We start from the raw sequence: 16,979 nt of genomic DNA on the forward strand, positions 1-16,979 counted from the left end.
AGCATCTTTTTCTCTGGATATATGCCCAGGAGTGGCATTGCTGGATTGTATGATAGCTCTTTATTTACTTTTTTAAGGAACTTTCCTTCCTATTCTCCATAGTGGCTGTACCAGTTTGCATTCCCACCAAGTGTGGAAGGGTTCCCTTTTCTCTACACCCTCCCAGCATTTATTGTTTGAAGACTTTTTTGATGATGGCCATTCTGACTGGTGTGAGGTGATATCTCATGGTAGTTTTGATGTGCATTTCTCTAATAATTAGTGATGTTGAGCATCTTTTCAGGTGCTTGTTGGCCATCTGTATGTCTTCTTTGGAGAAATGTCTATTTAGGTCTTCTGGCCATTTTTTGATTGGGTTGTTTGTTTTTTTGATATTGAGTCACATGAGCTGTTTGTAAATTTTGGAGACTAATCCCTTGTCGGTAGCATAGTTTGCAAATATTTTCTCCAATTCTGTGGGTTGTATTTTCATTTTTTTAATGGTTTCCTTTGCTGTGCCAAATCTTTTGAGTTTAATTATGTCCCATTTGTTTATTTTTGTTTTTATTTCCATTACTCTAGGAGGTGGCTTGAAAAAGATATTCCTGCAATTTATGTCAAAGAGTGTTATGCTTATCTCTTCCTCTAAGAGTTTTATAGTGTCCAGTCTTACACTCAGGTCTTTAATACATTTTGAGTTTATTTTTGTGTATGGTGTTAAAGAATGTTATAATATCATTTTACATGTAGCTGTCCAGTTTTCCCATACCATTTATCAAAGAGACTTCTCTTTCCTCCATTGTATAGTCTTGCATCCTTTGTCATAGATTAATTGAGCATAGGAGTGTGGGTTTATTTCTGGGATTTCTATCCTGTTCCCCTGAACTATATTTCTCTTTTTATGCCAGTACCATACTGTTTTGATGACTGTGACTTTGTAGTATAGTCTGAAGTCAGTGAGCCTGATTCCTCCAGCTCTGTTTTTCTTCCTCAAGATTGCTTTGACTATTGGGGGTCTATTATGTCTTCATACAAATTTTAAGATTGTTTGTTCTAGTTCTGTGGAAAATGTCATTGGTAATTTGATAGGGATTGCATTGAATCTGTAGATTGCCCTGAGTAGTATAGTCATTTTGACAATATTGATTCTTGCAATCCAAGAACATGGTATATCTCCATCTGTTTGTGTCATCTTTGATTTCTTTCATCAGCATCTTATACTTTTCAGTGTACAGGCCTTTTGCTTCCTTACCTAGGTTTATTCCTAGACATTTTATTCTTTTTGATGTGATGGTAAATGAGATTGTTTCCTTAATGTCTCATTTTGATTTTTTGTTGTGACTTTGGAAATGCAAGAGATTTCTGTGTGTTAATTTTGTATCCTACAACTTTACAGAATTCATTGATGAGCTCTAGTAGTTTTCTGGTAGCATCTTGAAGATTCTCTATGTATAGTATCATGTCATCTGCAAACAGTGACAGTTTTACTTCTTTTCCAATTTGGATTCCTTTTATTTCTTTTTCACCTCTGATTGCCATGGCTAGGACTTCCAAAACTATGTTGAATAAAAGTGGCAAGAGTGAACCTCTTATCTTGTTCCTGATCTTAAAGGAAATGCTTTCAGCTTTTCACAATTGAGCGTGATGTTAGTTGTTGATTCATCATATATGCCTTTATTGTGCTGAGGTAGGTTCACTCTATGCCCACTTTCTGGAGAGTTTTTATTATAATTGGGCATTGAATTTTGTCAAAATCGTTTTCTGCATCTAATGACATGATCATATGCTTTCTATTCTTCACTTTGTTAATATGGTGTAACACACTGATTGATTTGCTGATATTAAAAAATCCTTGCATCCCTGGGATAAATCCCACTTGACCCTTTTAATGTATTGTTGGAGTCAGCTTACTAACATTTTGTTTAGGGTTTTCGTGTTTGTATTCATCAGTGATATTGACCTATAATTTTTGTGTGTGTGGTATCTTTGTCTGGTTTTGGCATCAGGGTGATGGCTTTGGCATCATGGTGGGCTCACAGAATGAGATTTGGGAGTTTTTCAGCCTCTGCAATTTTTTGAAATGGTTTCAGAAGGATAAGTATTAACTCACCTCTAAATGTTTGATAAAATTCACCTGTGTCTGTGTGAAGACACCTGGTCCTGGACTTTTGTTTGTTGGGATGTTTTTAGTCACAGGTTCAATTACAGTACTTGTGATTGGCTTGTTCATATTTTCTATTTCTTCCTAGTTCAGTCTTGGGAGATTGTACCTTTCTAATAATTTGTCCATTTCTTCCAGGTTGTCTATTTTATTGGCATATGGTTGCTTGTAGTAGTCTCTTAAGATCCTTTGTATTTCTGTGGTGTCCATTGTAACGTCTCCTTTTTCATTTCTAATTTTATTGATTTGATCCCTGTCCCTTTTTTTCTTGATGAGTCTGGCTAAAGGTTTACTCATTTTGTTTATCTTTTCAAAGAACCAGCTTTTAGTTTCATTGACATTTTAAATTTCTTTCTTCATTTCTATTTCATTTATTTCTGCTCTGATCTTTTGGATTTCTTTCCTTCTACTGACTTTAGGTTTTATTTGTTTTTCTTTCTCTAGTTCCTTTAGGTCTAAGGCTAGGTTATTTATTTTGGATTTTTCTTGTTTTCTGAGGTAAGATTTTATTACTATAAACTTCTCTCTTAGGACTGTTTTTGCTGAACCCCATAGGTTTTGGATCATTGTTTTTTCATTTTCATTTTTCTCTAGGTATTTTTCATTTCCTCTTTGATTTCTTCAATGATCCACTGGTTTTTTAGTAGCATATTTTTTAGCCTCCTTGTGTTTGTGATTTTTACAGTTTTTTTCTTGCAGTTGATTTCTAATCTCATAGCATTGTGGTCAGAAAAGATACTTCATATGATTTCAACTATCTTAAATTTACTGAGTCTCATTTTGTGGTCCAGCATGTGGTCAATCCTGGAGAATGTTCTATGTGAGCTTGAGAAGAATGTGTATTCTGCTGCTTTTGGATGGAAGGCTCTATAAATATCAATTAAGTCTATGGTCTAATGTGTCATTTAAGGCCTGTGTTTCCTTACTGATTTTCTATCTCGAAGATCTGTCCATTGATGAAAGTGGGGTATTAAAACCCCCCACAATTATTGTGTTACTGTTGATTTCTCCATTTATGGCTGTTAACATTTGCCTTATATATTGGGGTGTTCCTATGTTGGGTGCATATATATTTACAGTTGGTGTATCTTCTTGGATTGATCCCTTGATCATTATGTAATGTCCTTCTTTGACTCTTGTAACGGTCTTTATTTTAAAGTCTATTTTGTCTGATTTGAGTATTGCTACTCCAGTTTTCTTTTAATTTCATTCACATTGAGTACCTTTTTCCATCCCCTCACTTTGTCTGTATGTGTCCCTAGATCTGAAGTTGGTCTCTTGTAGACAGCATATATATGCATCTTGTTTTCATATCCATTCAGCCAGTCTATGTCTTTTGGTTGGAGCATTTAATCCATTTACATTTAAGGTAATTATTGATATGTATATTCCTATTGCCATTTTCCCAATTGTTTTGGATTTATTTTTGTAGGTCTTTTTTCTTCCCTTCCTCTTTTGTTCTTTTGTCTTGTGATTTGGTGACTAACTTTAGTGTTGTGTTTGGATTCCTTTTTTCTTTTTTGTATGTGTATCTCTTGTAGATTTTCAGTTGTGGTTACCATGAGGATTTGATATAGCACTCTATATATAAGCAAGATTATTTTAAGTTGCTTGTCTTTTAATGTCAAATGAATTTCCAATATCCTGCACTTGTGCTCTCCTCTTCTCACAATTGCTGGTTTTGATACCATATTTGTGTACAGATGATTTCCTACATTTACTTCATGTTTGCCTTTACCAATGAGCTTTTCCATTCATAATTTTCTTGTTTCCAGTAGTGGCCTTTTCTTTTCTGCTTAGAGAAGTTCCTTTAGCATTTGTTGCAAAGCTACTGGTGGTGTTAAATTCTCTTAGCTTTTGCTTGTCTGTAAACCTTTTGATTTCTCCATCAAATCTGAATAAGAGCCTTGCTGGGTAGAGTATGCTTGGATGTAGATTCTTCCCTTTCATTACTTTAAATATGCTGTGCCCGTCCCTTTTGGTCTGCAGAGTTTCTTCTGAGAATTCAGCTGATAACCTTACTGGAGTTCCCTTGTGTATTATTTGTTGCTTTTCCCTTGTTGCTTTTAATATTCCTTCTTTGCCTTTAAATGTTGTCAGTTTGATTACTATGTGTCTCAGTGTGTTCCTCCTTGGGTTTATCCTGCCTGGGACTCTGTGCTTCCTGGACTTGGGTGACTGTTTCCTTTCCCATGTTAGGGAAGTTTTTGGCTATTATCTCTTCAAACATTTTCTGAGGTCCTTTCTCTCTTCTCCTTCTGGGACCACTATAATGTGAATGTTGATGCATTTAATGTTGTCCCAGATATCTCTTACACTCTCTTCATTTCTTTTAATTCTTTTTTCTTTATTCTGTTCTGTGGCAGTGATTTCCACCATTCTGTCTTCCAGGTCACTTGTTCATTCTTCTATCTCAGTTACTTCTAGTGTATTTTTTATTTCTGGTATTGTATGTTCATATCTATTTTTTTGTTCTATAGTTCTTCTAGGTCTTTGTTTAAAACTTCTTGTATCTTCTCAATCTGTACCTGCATTCTTTTTCCAAGATCTTGGATCACCTTAACTGTTATTACTCCTCTGAATTATTTTTTCCAGTAGATTGCCTATCTCCACTTCACTTATTTGTTCTTCTGAGGTTTTATTTTGTTTCTTCTTCTGGGACGTATTGCTCTGTTGTGTCATTTTGTCTAACATTCTGTGATTGCAGTTTCCATTCCAGAGACTGCAGGGTTGTAGTTCTTCTTGCTTCTGCTGTCTGCACTCTGGTGGATGAGACTGTCTACAAGGTTTGTGCAGTCTTACTATTGGGAAAGCCTGGTTCCTGCTTGTTGGTGGGTGGAGCTGGGTCTTGCAACTCTGGTGAGCAGGGCCGTGCTCAGGAAGACTTTAAGCAGCCTGTCTGCTGATGGTGAGTTTGTGTTCCTGCCCTGTTGTTTGTCTGGCCTGAGGTATCTCAGTACTGGAGTCTCCAGGCTCTTGGGTGGGGCTAGGTCTTGTGGGGGAAATGGTGGCCTCCAGGAGGGCTCACACCAATGAGTACTCACCAGAGCTGCTGCTGCCAGTGTCCTTGTCCCCACAGTGAGCCACAGCTGCCCCTTGCCTCCACAGGAGACCCTCCAATACTAGTAGCTAAGTCTGACTCATTCTCTTATGAGGTCACTGCTTTTTCCCTGGGTCCTGGTGCACAAAAGATCTTGTGTGCACCCTCCAAGAGTGGAGTTTCTGTTTCCCCCAGTCCTGTGGATTTCCTGTGATCAAACCCCACCAGCCTTCAAAGCCAGATTCTCTGCGGTCTCCTCCTCCCTTTGCCATACCCTCAGGCTGGGAAGCCTCATGTGTGGCTCAAGACTTTCACTACTGTGGGAGAACTTCTGTGGTATAATTATTCAGTTTGTGGGTCACCCACCTGGTAGGTATAGGATTTGATTTTATAGTGATTGTGCTCCTCCTACCATCTTTTTGTGGCTTCTTCTTTGTCTTTGGGTATAGAATATCTTTTTTGGTAGGTTCCAGCATTTTTTCTTGTTTCTTGATGTAAGATTGTATTGCTATAGACTTCCCTCTTATAACTGCTTTTCCTTCATCCCATAGGTTTCTGATTGTTGCGTTTTTGTTTGCATTTGTCTCTGGGTATTTTTTGATTTCCTCTTTGATTTCTTTGGTGATCCATTGATTGTTTAGTAGCATATTGTTTAACCACCAGATTTTTGTGTTTTTTACAGTTTTTCTTCTTGTAGTTGATTTCTAATCTCACAGCATTGTGGTTGGAAAAGTTGCTTGATATGATTTCAATAGTCTTAAATTTACCAAGGGGGTCTTTGTGGTCCAGCATGTCCTCTACCCTGGAGAATTTTCCATGTGCACTTGAGAAGAAAATGTATTCTGCTGCTTTCAGATGGAATGTCCTATAAATATTACTTAAGTCCATCTGGTGTAATGTGTCATTTAGGCCTGTGTTTACTTATTGATTTTCTGTCTGGATGATCTGTCCATTGATGTAAGTGGGTTGTTAAAATCCCCCACTATTACTGTGTTACTGTCTATTATTATTTCCCCTTTTATGGATGTTAGCATTTGCCTTATATACTGAGGTGCTCCTATGTTGGGTGCATATATATTTTACAATTGTTAGTTATATCTTCTTCTTGGATTGCTCCCTTGATCATTTTGTGGTGTTCTTCTTTGTCTCTTGTAACAGTCTTTATTGTAAAGTCTATTTTGTCTGATATGAGTATTGCTACTCCAGCTTTCTTTTGATCTCCAGTTAAATGGAGTACCTTTTTTCCTTCCCTCACTTTCAGTCTGTATGTGTTCATAGATCTGAAGTGGGTCTCTTGTAGACAATATATATTGGTCTTGTTTTTGTATCCATTCAGCCAGTATATATGTCTTTTGGTTCAAGCATTTAATCCATTTACATTTAAGGTAATTATCAATATGTATGTATGTTCCCATTACCATTTTCTTAATTGTTTTCAGTCTGTGTATGTAGGTCTATTTTTTTTTCCCTTCCTCTTTTTTTCTTTTTTCTTGTGTTTCTTGTCTAGGGAAGTTCCTTTAGCATTTGTTGTAAAGCTGGTTTGGTGTTGCTGAATTCTTTTAGCTTTTGCTTGTCTTTAAAGCTATTGATTTCTCTGTTGAATCTGAATGAGAGCCTTGCTGGGTAGAATATTATTGGTTTTAGGTTTTTTCCTTTCATATCCTGCCACTCGTTTCTGGCCTGTAGAATTTCTTCTGAAAAATTAGCTGATAGCCTTACAGGGATTTCTTTGTATGCTGTTTGTTGCTTTTCCCTTGTAGACAGCCTCATCCACCAGAGTACAGACAGCAGAAGCAAGAAGAACTACAACCTTGCAGCCTCCAGAATGGAAGCTGAAATCACAGAATGTTAGACAAAATGACACAACAGAGGAATATGTCCCAGAAGAAGAAACAAGATAAAACCCCAGAAGAACAAAGAAGTGGAGATAGACAATCTACTGGAAAAATAATTCAGAGTAATGACAAGATGATCCAAGATCTTGGAAAAAGAATGCAGGTACAGACTGAGAAAATACAAGAAATTTTTAACAGGGACCTAGAAGAACTAAACAAAGAGCAATGAACAACACAATAAGTGAAGTGAAAAACACACTAGAAGGAATCAATAGCAGAATAACTGGGGCAGAAGAATGGATCAGTAAGCTGGAAAATAGAATGATGGAAATCACTGATGTGGAAAAGAATAAAGAAAAAAGATTGAAAAGAAATGAGGACAGTCTCAGAGGACTCTAAGACAACATTAAATACACCAACATTTGAATTATAGTGGTCCCAGAAGAAGAGAAAGAGAAACCGTCTAGGGAAAATATTTGAAGAGAATATAGTTGACAACTTTCCTAACATGGGAAAGGAAATAGTCACCCAAGTCAAGGAAGTGCAGAGTCCCATACAGGATAAACCCAAGGAGAAACACACCGAGACACATATTAATCAAATCAACAAAAATTAAATACAAAGAAAAAATATTAAAAGTAGCAAGGGAAAAGCAACAAATAACATATAAGGGAATCCCCATAAATTTAAGTTGATTAATCAGCAGAAACGCTGCAAGCCAGAAGGGAGTGGCAAGACATATTTAAAGTGATGAAAGGGAAAAACCTACTGCCAAGATTACTGTACCCAACAAGGATCTCATTCAGATTCGACAGAGAAATTAAAATCTTTACAGACAAGCAAAAGTTAAGAGAATTCAGCACCACCAAACCAGCTTTACAACAAATGCTAAAAGACCTTCTCTAGGCAGGAAACACAAGAGAAGGAAAAGACCTACAAAAACAAACCCAAAAAGATTAAGAAAATGGTAATACGAACATACAAATTGATAACTACCTTAAATGTAAATGAATTAAATGGTCCAACCAAAAGACACAGACTGGCTGAAGGGCTACAAAAACAAGACCCATATATGTGCTGTCTACAAGAGACCCACTTCAGACCTAGGGACACATACAGACTGAAAGTGAGGGGATGGAAAAAGATAGTCCATGCAAATGGAGGTCAAAAGAAAGCTAGAGTAGCAATTCTCATATCAGACAAAATAGACTTTAAAATAAACACCATTACAAGAGACAAGGAAGGACACTACATAATGATCAAGGATCAATCCAAGAAGATATAACAATTATAAATATATATGCACCCAACATAGGAGCACCTCAATATATAAGGCAAATGTTAACAGCCATAAAAAGGAAAATCTACAGTAACATAATAATAGTCAGGGACTTTAGCACCCCACTTACACCAATGGATTGATCATCCAGACAGTAAATTAATAAGGAAACACAAGCCTTAAATGACACATTAGACCAGATAGACTTAATTGATATTTATAGTATATTTCCATCCCAAAGCAGCAGAATACACTTTCTTCTCAAGTGCACATGGAACATTCTCCAGGATAGATCACATCTTGGGTCATAAATCAAGCATCAGTAAACTTAAGAAAATTGAAATCATATCAAGCAACCTCTTGAAACACAACCCTATGAGAGTAGAAATCACTACAAGAAAAAAAAAACTGTAAAAAACACAAACACATGGAGGCTAAACAATATGTTCCAAAATAACCAATAGATCACTGAAGATATCAAAGAGGAAACCAAAAAATACCTAGAGAAAAATGGCAATGGAAACACGATGATCCAAAACCTATGGGACACAGCAAAAGATGTTCTAACAGGGGAGTTTATAGCAATAAAATCTTACCTCAAGAAACAAGAAATCTCAAAAAAAAAACCCTAACCTTACACCTAAGGCAACTAGAGAAAGAAGAACAAACAAAACCCAACGTGAGTAGAAGGAATGAAATCATAAAGATCGGAGCAGAAATAAATGAAATAGAGATGAAGAAAACAATAGCAAATATCAATGAAACTAAAAGCTCATTCTTTAAGATTAAAAAAAATTGATAAACTTTAGACAGACTCATCAAGAAAAAATGGGAGAGGACTCAAATCAATAAAGTTAGAAATGAAAAAGAAGTTACAATGGACACCACAGAAATACAAAGGATCATGAGACTACTATAAGCAAATGATATGCCAATAAAATGGACAACCTAGAAGAAATGGACAAATTATCTGAAAGGTACAATCTTCCAAGACTGAACCGGGAAGAAATAGAAAATGAACAGACCAATCACAAGTACTGAAATTGAAAACGTGATTAAAAATCTTTCAACAAACAAAAGTACAGGACCAGAAGGCTTCACAGGCAAATTCTATCAAATATTTAGAGTAGAGCTAACACCTATCCTTCTCAAATTCTTACAAAATATAGCAGAGGGAGGAACACTCCCAGACTCATTCTATGAGGCCACCATCACCCTGATACAAAAAACAGACAAAGATATCACAAAAAATATTTTTTTATTCACTGATGAATTATTGTTCATTGATGAACATAGATGCAAAAATCCTAAACAAAATACTAGTAAACTGAATCCAACAACACATTAAAAGGATCATACACCATGATCAAGTGGGATTTATTCCAGGGACTCAAGGATTTGTCAATATCCACAAATCAATGAATCAATGTGATATATCACATTGACAAATTGAGAGCGATAACAGTATGATCATCTCAATAGATGCAGAAAAAGCTTTTGACAAAATTCAACACCCATTTATGATAAAACGTCTCCAGAAATTGGGCACAGAAGCAACCTACCTCAACATAATAAAGCCCATGTATGACAAGCCCACAGCAAACATCATTCTCAATGGTGAAAAATGGAAAGCATTTCCTCTAAGATCAGGAACAAGACAAGGATGTCCACTCTCACCACTGTTATTCAATGTAGTTTTGGAAGTCCTAGCCATGGCAATCAGAGAACAAAAAGAAATAAAAGGAATCCAAATTGGAAAAGAAGTAAAACTGTCACTGTTTGCTGATGACATGATACTATACATAGAAAACTCTAATGATGCTAACAGAAAACTATTAGAGCTCATCAGTGAATTTGGTAAAGTTGCAGGATACAAGATTAATACACAGAAATCTCTTGCATTCCTATACACTAACAATGAAAGATCAGAAAGAGAAATATATGAAATAATCCCATTTATCATCACATCAAAAATAATAAAGTACCTAGGAATGAACCTACCTAAGGAGGCAAAAGACCTGTACTTCAAAAACTATAAGATACTGATGAAAGAAACAAAAGATGACACCAACAGATGGAGAGATATACCATGTTCTTGGATTGGAAGAATCAATATTGTGTAAATTACTATACTACCCAAAGCAATCTACAGATTCAATGCAATCCCTATCAAATAACAAATGGCATTTTTCACAGAATTAGAACAAACAATTTTACAATTTGTATGGAAACACAAAATACCACCAATAGCCAAAGCGATCTTGAGAAAGAAAAAAGGAGCTGGAGGAATCAGGCTCCCTGACTTCAGACTATTTTACAAAGCCACAGTCATCAAAACAGTATGCTACTGACACAAAAACAGAAATGTAGATCAATGGAACAGGATAGAAAGTCCAGATCAACTCAAGAGAGAGATCAACTCAAACACCTATGGTCACCTAATCTATGACAATGTGGCAAGAATTTACAATGGAAAAAGACAGTCTCTTCAATAAGTGATGCTGGGAAAACTGGACAGATATATGTAAAAGAATGAAATTAGAACACACCCTAACACCATACACAAAAATAAACTCAAAAGGGGTTAAAAACCTAGATGTAAGGCTGGATACTATAAAACTCTTAGATGAAAACTTGGGTAGAACATTCTGTGACATAAATCACAGCAAGATCTTTTTCAATCTACCTCCTAGAGTAATGAAAATAAAAACAAAAATAAACAAATGGGACCTAATTAAAGGTAAAAGCTTTTGCACAGAAAAGGAAACCATCAACAAAACAAAAAGACAACACTCAGAATGAGAGAAAATATTTGCAAGTGAAGCAACTGAAAAGGGATTAATCTCCAAAATATACAAACAGCTCATGCAGCTCAATATCAAACAAACAAACAACCCAATCAAAAAATGGGCAGAAGATCTAAATAGACATTTCTCCAAAGAAGACATACAGATGGCTAAAAATACACGAAAAGGTGCTCAACATCACTAATTATTAGAGAAATGCAAGTCAAAAATACAATGAGCTATCACCTAATATTGATCAGAATGGCCATCATCAAAAAACCTACAAACAATGGTGTGGAGAAAAGGGAACCCTCCTACATAGTTGGTGGGAATGTAAACTGGTACAGCCACTATGGAGAACAGTATGGATGTTCCTTATAATACTAAAAACAGAACTACCATATGATCCAGCAATCACAGTCCTGGGCGTATATCCAGAGAAAACCATAATTGAAAAATATACATGCACCCCAATGTTCATAGCAGCACTATTTACAATAGCCAAGACATGGAAGCAACCTAAAAGTCCATCAAGAGATGAATGGATAAAGAAGATGTGGTACATATATAGAAAGGAACATTACTCAGCCATAAAAAGAACGAAATAATGCCATTTGCAGCAACATATTGGACCTAGAGATGGGAGATTGTCATACTAAGTGAAGTAAGCCAGACAGAGTGAAGTAAGCCAGACAGAGAAAGACAAATATCATATGATATTGCTTACATGAGGAATGTTAAAAAAGGCTACAAATGAACTTGTGTACAAAACAGAAATAGAGTTACATATGTAGAAAATAACCTTATGGTTATTGGGGGGGTAAGGGAGGGGAGGGATAAATTGCAAGATTGGGATTGACACATACACACTACTATATATAAAATAGATAACTAATAAGGACCTACCGTATAGCACAGGGAACTCTACTCAATACTCTGTAATGGCTTATGTGGGAAAAGAATCTAAAAAAGAGTGGATATATGTATATATATAACAGATTCACTTTGCTCTACACCTGAAACTAACACAACATTGTAAATCAACTATACTCCACAAAAAATAAATAAATAAAAAATAAAGGGTAAAGAAAGACTTGTATGGCCATCTAGACAAGAAGGGAAGTCAAGTGCAGGTTGGGTGGGATTTATATTTGCCTCAGTTTTCTCCATAACAGAAGATGGCAGTGCAACCATTACAGAGTTTTAAGGAAGACTATGTGGACTCTGTGATTTAACCCAGCCAATTTGTTCTTCTGAATTGCCATTGACATTCTCAAGCAATCAAGAATTGTAGACAAAATCCAGCCAAACAAGAGAAATATACAGATCAGAAATTAAGAAATTATGGTAAAGGACTGATGGTAAGCATCTGATGGACTCAAATATAGAACAAAAATTATACAAATGAACAATTATGGATACAATGACAATTATGACAATGACAATTATGGATACAGGACAGACTATAAATGTTATGAGCTTTGATAGTATAAACATAATAATGTAATACGAATCAGACAGATGAGTTAGGAATTAGGAGGAAGTATAAAGGTACTAATTTCTTCAACTTTTGTAACAGAATCAACAAATACAAACTAAAGTGAATAGTATAGTTTAAAAAATTACTCAAGCCTCTAAGTTTTCAATGAATCATTTTTCCTTAACAAGATAACTATCTTAGCTTCTGACCATAAGTGACTGTAATTACTATATAAAGTTTATCAGTTCTTTGAGTTTTATTTTTTCTATTAAGTGCAAGTAAAAGTTAATACTTTTTAGTGGAAATAACTTATAATAGGAATTATAAATTTTTTCTTGAGTTAACTACTGCGTGTGTGTTCATATAAGTCCCCTCATAGTTGTCTACAATAATGATTATTGAATGTTAATAATGGGTTTATTAAGTTGGTTAGATATGGAAATTATTATTTTACTTTCATCTCCATACTTCTTCTGTATTGCCTCTTTCTAACCTCCTTTTCTTCTGTATTGATCATTTGTAAAATCATTTTTTATAAAATAATAGAATCATGATTGTAAAAAGGAGGTGGCAGAGCAGCAGCAGATAAGAGAAGAAGGAATGGAATTTTCAGAAGTATAAAATCCTGTCAAGAAGTAAATGAATTAAAATAATTATCTAAAGGTATTCTCCATATTTAGTAATAAGAAGGTCATGATGATGTGGATGAGAAAATTTTCTATGGAAGGGAGACCAGAGGGCCGACTAGTAGTGGAGAGAGGAATAAACGGGAGTGAAGAATAGAGGTAGTGGGGAGGTGTGTTAAGCTCTTTATATGTTAGACATTAAAATCTTAAATTATAGTGAAATTATCCACAATATTTTTAAAAAATAATTTTAAACATCTAATTTGGGTAAAACTCTATCTGCATTTTTGAACACTTTTAATATTTAAACCTACTTATACATGTATTCAATGTATACCATTCAGTTTTTATATGTGTTCAATGTATAGATGGTATTCAATATAGTCAATGGTAGCAAGGTTACAGCTCCTTCATGACTCTGTAATTCCCCAAGCATTGTATTATCTACATTTACAGTAACATTTGAATTCAGAAGGCAATTTTATCATAAGTTGAATCTTAGCAATTTTCTTACTATTTGCTAAAGGTTATTTCTATTATAAAACACGTCTTCACATATGCCTATGGTTTTGCCCTTATTTATCAATTTAACAACTGTAAGAAAGATTATTCAAGGTTCATTTGTCATTATGTTTTCTTAAAGGTTTTCTTAATAAGTAAAATGTTTACTCATTTGTTTCTAAAAGCCCCAAATATCTATTTAATAATCATTCCTAGAATTTAACATGATGTACATTAAACATTGATCTGTAGCATTCTTCTTTGCCCTTTTTGAAAATTAGAAGAAATATGACATGTTTCCTATTATTTTCACATCTACCTGCATGAATTCTAAAGGGTTTTACCCAAGGACTATGAGATTATATTCAGCGGAATCATCAATCCGAGGTTAAGTCTCTAATAAGACTGATGAAAACTAGGATAATGTTTAGAAAAGTTTCAAATTAATTTCACACATTTGAGAGATTTGTATGCAAATTAGGAGGTAGTATATATACATTAAGTCATACAAAATCCTTCTTATTTTCTCTGGCTGTAATTTCCTTCTTATATCAATACATGTTTTCTGCCTTTGTGAATTTGAATTTTTTTGTTTTCCAAAAAAGATAATACCTCATTCAAGCAATAATCATCTGTTTCACTGAACACTGGGAAAAATTTCTTCATATTTCAGAGCTCTTTGAACTATGTTGAGATCCTATGTTATTAACAGACCATGTGAATTAGGCTTGGAGACAGAAAACCTGGATTTCTGTTCTGCCCTAAGTTACAGTAGGGTGAAGTTGGGCAATTACTGACACTGCCTCATCTACACAATTAATGACTTCTCTTGGTCAGTGTATTTGTGCTTAGTGCAGCAACTAAAAAATCCCAGTAGGTATTTGAAGTAGAAAGAGATTTAATAATGGGAATTAGGTGCTTCCAAAGATCAGAGGCTGCCAGTGGAACATTTGAGAGAAAAGTGTATCACCAAGCTGCAATCCAGTGATAAAGCAGAAGCAGGAAGCTATGGCTGCTCCAACGGCAGCTGTCTCTTGACAACCACAAAACTGCTGTATGGACACTCTAATATTACTGCAGAAAATTCCCACATCCTATTTCTGCGCTTGCCAACAGAGAACGGCCAAATAAAAAGTGGCAAAAACGATGGCTTCTGCCTCCCAAATCACACTTAAGCGCATTTTAAAGTCTATATAAAGTGTGGACTCTAGCTTTCCATGCCCTGCAGTAAATGAAGCCACACTGGAAGCTCACGAGAATAGAAACTGAGTTATCAGGTGACACTTTCAAAATTGCTAAGCTGCTGTGGACCCCGCACTTCAGATTCTCATTTAGGGAAAGCTGAGGAGTCAAGTGGGGCCTCAGAGCAACTCGAGAGCAAACAGTAAACACAGATTCGCAACCTCAGCCTATTCAGGGAGCAACTTCAGAAACCGACACATTTGGGATATCAATAGTGGTAACAAATACCAGTGCTTTTAATGTCCACCCATCAATTATTCTCGACTCCTCCTCATCTCCACAGGCACCTAATTACGGCTATAAGTTACAGAAATTCCCAGTGCAGTGTTGTGCAAATATATTTTCATTAAGTTATTTTTGTTAACAAATAACAATATGCAAAATAGGTTTTAATTCTGGGGTCCTCTACCTTGCTTTTACTATTTCCTTGAACTCCATCGTCCCTGACTTTCCTCAGCTGCTTCGCTTTACTGCTTATCAAAATTACTTCAATGAGAGTGTTAGTACTACTGTTATGTAGGAGACCATCTGTGAATATTGGCACTAAGGCAATAATACAAGGGTAATTTGGGAAGAAATAATATGAAGCCCTGGAGAAAGCCAGCCCCTTGATGTTCTTCTCTGGAATCGTGATGTATCATTAACTCGCCTTAGCTCATGATGCAGTTCTATATACCCAAGTTTGGTATTAAACCCATTCTACTAAACCTGTAGAACACATTTGTAGAATAAGCAGCAACACCTGGTGCTTCTCCTGTCAGCTATCCTGCCTTGTAATGAGCAAAACTTTCCACATTGTGTGGCTTTTTATAAAGATTCCGCTTTTGTCTGTTTGTATTCTTTGAGCCTACGTGTAGATGGCCATACTTCCCCATGTTGTTTTGGCAGATATTACATATGCTTTCCAAATGCATGGACCTTTCAAAATAGAATCTATTTTTGAAAGGGTTGTTGCATTTTCTTTATAAATTAATATCATCTAGGATCACAATTAGAGTTTATTTTGGGGAGCTGTGAAACAGATATTGACCATTGTAAGTTTTTGCAATATTTAACTATAAACTTCATTTAAAATTTTCTGAGGACTAAATGGAACAGTTTTGATGGTGAAATTACACTGATTTTTTCTTTTATCAATCAATTTCTCCCATTTCACTGGAGTTGAATTATTTTATAAGCAATAATATAGCATTAAATTTTTAAAGAGAGTTAGTAGAATTTATCTGGTATTCCAGAATTCTATGTTCATGGATTCTGAAGCCATAGATGTTTGGTAGGGGAAGGAAAGGAATGTTATCCAAGTCAAGTCTGCCAAACCACAATTGCTGCAGTATTCCAAGTCTTGCTATCATCTGTGTTTTTTATATAACAGCTTTATTAAGATATAATTCACATTCCATAAAATTTACCCTTTTAAAGTAATTCAGTGGCTTTTAGTATATTCATAGCTGTACAACCATCACCACTATCTGATTTTGGAACATTTTCATCACTCTAAAGACAAGCCCCCCACCCATTAGCAGTCGCTTTCTGTTTTTCCCTTCCCCATCCCTGGAAAACATTAATCTACTTGCTGTTTCTATGGATTTGCCTATTCTGAACATTTCATTTAAATGGAATCATACAATACATGGCCCTTGTGACTGGCTTCTTTCATTTAGGGCAATGTTTTCAAGGTTCATCATGTTGTAGCACATATCAGTAGTTCATCCCTTTTTATTTGTGAATAATATTCCATCATATGACTATACCACATTTTGTTTATCAATTCACCACTTGGGTTGCTATAAAAAATACAATTTGGGATGCTGTAACAAAAATACCATAGATTGAGTGACTTATAAACAACAGAAATTTATTTCTCACAGTTAAAAGCCTTAGATAGGTTCTCTCTCAACAAAGCAGATACAACAATACCTTCTATTAACTTCAGTAGAGAGGCCATTCCACTGAAAGCTGAATTAAAGGGGATGGTAGAGGGTAACGGTACTCACTCCTTACCTGTAACTTATCTCTTTTCCTCGCTTCCTTTTTACCTTTCTACCTTCTC

Source organism: Balaenoptera borealis (genome assembly GCF_965194805.1).
Source record: "Balaenoptera borealis genome assembly, chromosome: 4".
Lineage (NCBI taxonomy): Eukaryota > Metazoa > Chordata > Mammalia > Artiodactyla > Balaenopteridae > Balaenoptera > Balaenoptera borealis.